Here is a 3,525-nt window from a genome sequence, read left to right as displayed (position 1 = left end):
CTATTATTGAAATGGGTATATGAAAGTTCTGTGATTTGACTGTCCTTTTGACTAAATTATAGTTTGACCTAAGAATTTAACACACGCCAGTTATCAACCAGGGCGGAATACTTTGGGTAGTAAATGTTAAGAGTTATGTGTTATTGTGGAAACTTCTAAATGGCAACTGCAAACTTACGGTAAAAGGTGCATCTTAAAAATGTATTCTTTACCTTCAGCATTTCAGAAACACATCTAACACATGTGCCTATTGAAGCAATATGAAAATACAGAAATATCAAGGAAATATCACTTATATATTCATAAGTTTGATTTGATGTACACCAGCTTAATGTCTTATGGAACTGCTCTGTCGGTGCCATCCTCAAGTAAGGTGGATGCTCATGTAGATCAACATATTACCAGTGTTGCTCTACCGATTTAATAGGAATTAACCTGTTAAAATGGGCTCAGATTGATTTGTTGTCTTATTTGGTTAGATGGCTCCACATCTGACAATTCTCTGACATTGGAAGTTTACTTGTAATGAAAGAAAGCACCTAAGATAAGAAGGGGGAATGCAAATGTGGGAATCAGTTTGCTTTTATTAAGGCTGATTTTTTTTTGGCCGTGCCGTGCCACATGCAGGCTCTTCCTTCCTCCGACCAGGGACTGAACCCGAGCCCCCTGCAGTGGAAGGGCCAAGTCTTAACCACTGGACCACCAGGGAAGTCACAATGGTGATTTTCATGCTGTGAGTAGGGGTATTTTGTGTCTACCCAGTGTGATCTATGTGGAAATCTCCCATTTTATAGACTCTGCTTTCTCTTTATGAGATTTGCAAAGGAGAAGGTTCAATTTACATCCACCCCTGGGGCCTCAATTTGGCAACCACTCCTCCACACTACATCCTCTTCACTGCTCCCAGTTTCACTTTTGGCTACTGCTGTCTAGAGCTCCCTGCTCCATGCTAGGGTACTGGGCTGCACTACATGTTGCTGTGATGTGAAAATCCCACACCTTGTTTTATTACTGTATAGTCTAATTCCCCCAGAGCACCAGCAGTCAAGGCTGTATGGGTGAAACAGTTTTCCCTGAAGATTTGGGAGTAATTAAAGAAAATTAATTACAACAGAAATAATATTTTGAAAACCTTTTAATATTATATCCCAAATATGTCTGTTTCCCTAGTCCAAGAGAAGAAAAAAAGACAAATTCAGCCCCTCACAAAGGGCCATTTAAGGGCACACACCATGTCTGTCTTTTTTTTTTTTTACCTTGTAAGTAATCTTTTATTTTTAATTGCAATATTATTTATGGGTTTTTGCTCACTAGGAATTCTGTGTCGCTTTCAAAGAGATGGTATGAAACACACTACATCAGGAGAAAGACATGTGCTGATGAATTATGGTCCTGAATGTCATCATTCTGGTGATGTATATTAGAATAGGGATGGAGGAGTGAAGTTGAGGGATGAGTCTGTGTGCTGTGCATTCTTTTTTTTTTTTTTTGCGGTACGCGGGCCCCTCACTGTTGTGGCCTCTCCCGTTGCGGAGCACAGGCTCCGGACGCGCAGGCTCAGCGGCCATGGCTCACGGGCCCAGCCGCTCCGCGGCATGTGGGATCTTCCCGGACCGGGGCACGAATCCGTGTCCCCTGCATCGGCAGGCGGACTCTCAACCACTGCGCCACCAGGGAAGCCCTGCTGTGCATTCTTGAATGATCCCCAAGTAAACTGTGATACAATTAATATACATGTTTAGCATCATATAATCACAAAGTATTTGCCTGCAGAGGGAACCATTTTCTAGGTAACTAGGCATATACACCACCGACACCCTGGGTGACATCCATTTACCATGTCTGTCTTGCTCTCCTGCCTTCTTTTTCTTTACCTTCAAGGTGCACCCCTCTCCTTTTAGTAAAACTCTATTGCCACTCCTCACAGGGATTTGTTTTGCCCTAGTTTCCATCCCCCTCCTCCAAAGAGTATAATCCAGAAAATAAAATCATCTTCAATCATATATTTTCAATGACATATTTGATCTAGAACAATATCAAGAGAACTTCATCAGAAAGTCCTGGCAGAGCTCACCAGGCAAAGCAGAAATGTCTGCAGAGGCCAGGCATCGCAGAGCAGAGTGAAGAAGCCTGGGTTTGGAGTTGAGCCTCAAAGACCTAATAACTGCACAGTCATTAAATTGGAAAAAAGTATAATTGGTAGTCCAAAGATGTAGAAGTGGTTTTTCATTGGATAGCCTGAGTTAACAAATAAATTAAATGAAAAAAAGTTGAAGACTTCAGAGGAACACCTCTGAAAGGAAATTTGAGAATTAAATCTAGAATTAACGTAATACATTATAAGATCTCTGAAAGACTAAGATATAAATATCTAAACAACAATGAGGAGGTCTCTTTATGATGAATGAGAAATGGAGGAATTCTTTTTTTCCACTCAACAAATATTTACCAGGTGCTTAATCTGTACCAGGAACATTTAAGGGGCTAGGAAATATAGCAGTAAATAAAAGGAATAAAAATATCTACCTTCACAGAGCTTACATTTTAGAGGTGGAAACAGATGCTAAAGAAGATCAGTTAAATGAATGGGTTATGCCATAAATCCTTTCAAGGCAAGCAGAACAAGAAAGGTGGATATGCACTTGCTGGAGATGTCAGAGAACCATGGTTTTAAATATTGTGCTCAAGGAAACCATATGTTTATAGGTACCAGTGAAAAAATTTCTATGAAAGAGCCAGCAATGACTATAAATAGAAGCATGAGGATTTACAGAAAACAATATGTATCTGCCACATTATAACAGAAAAATGTGACATTACCTCGTCTCAGATATTCTAAAGATGTCCTTTCTCTATAAGATGAATATCATCATGGTGTTACTTAAAAAATGGCTTCATCAAGGTGAGATTAGGTGCCCCTTCCACAGACTTCCATAGCACCCAGTACTTCCTTGTTGTAGGAGCTTCTATTCCCCAATATTGTTCTTGGAGGAGAAGCTGAATATAACAGAGACACAGACCATGAAGCCTCTGATAGAGAGAAAAGACTTCTAAGGTCCTGCTAACTTTCAAGTTTCCACAAGGTTGGCTGTACTTTGTTTCCTGCCCTTGTTTTCTGAGATATGTGTCCATAAAATATTCCCACCCTTATTTTGGTGGACCTCTGTTTTTTGCATCTAAGCTTTTTGCTTTCAATAATTTTAGCTCTGAGTCACTACCATGTCTTAGGTACTGTATATAGGTGATATTAATACTCAGAGCAATCTGGAAAAATGGGTATTATTATGTTTGTTTTCTAGATGAGGAAGCAAATATGGTTTGGTAGGTTAAATAATTTGAACAAGGTCACGTAGCTAGAAATCCTGGACTGCATGATTTCAAAGTCCAGGCTATCTTGATTTTATCACATCGTATCTTGTAAAGTAATTCGATGACAAAGTAGGTATGGGTCAGTTGACCCATAAATGTGCAGATAGTTCACAGCAATAGTAACAAATAGGAAAAAAGATTTTTCCATAAACTCTT

This window comes from Phocoena sinus, chromosome 3 (genome assembly GCF_008692025.1).
Source record: "Phocoena sinus isolate mPhoSin1 chromosome 3, mPhoSin1.pri, whole genome shotgun sequence".
In the NCBI taxonomy this organism is placed as follows: domain Eukaryota; kingdom Metazoa; phylum Chordata; class Mammalia; order Artiodactyla; family Phocoenidae; genus Phocoena; species Phocoena sinus.
Note: the sequence above shows the minus strand (reverse complement) of the source record.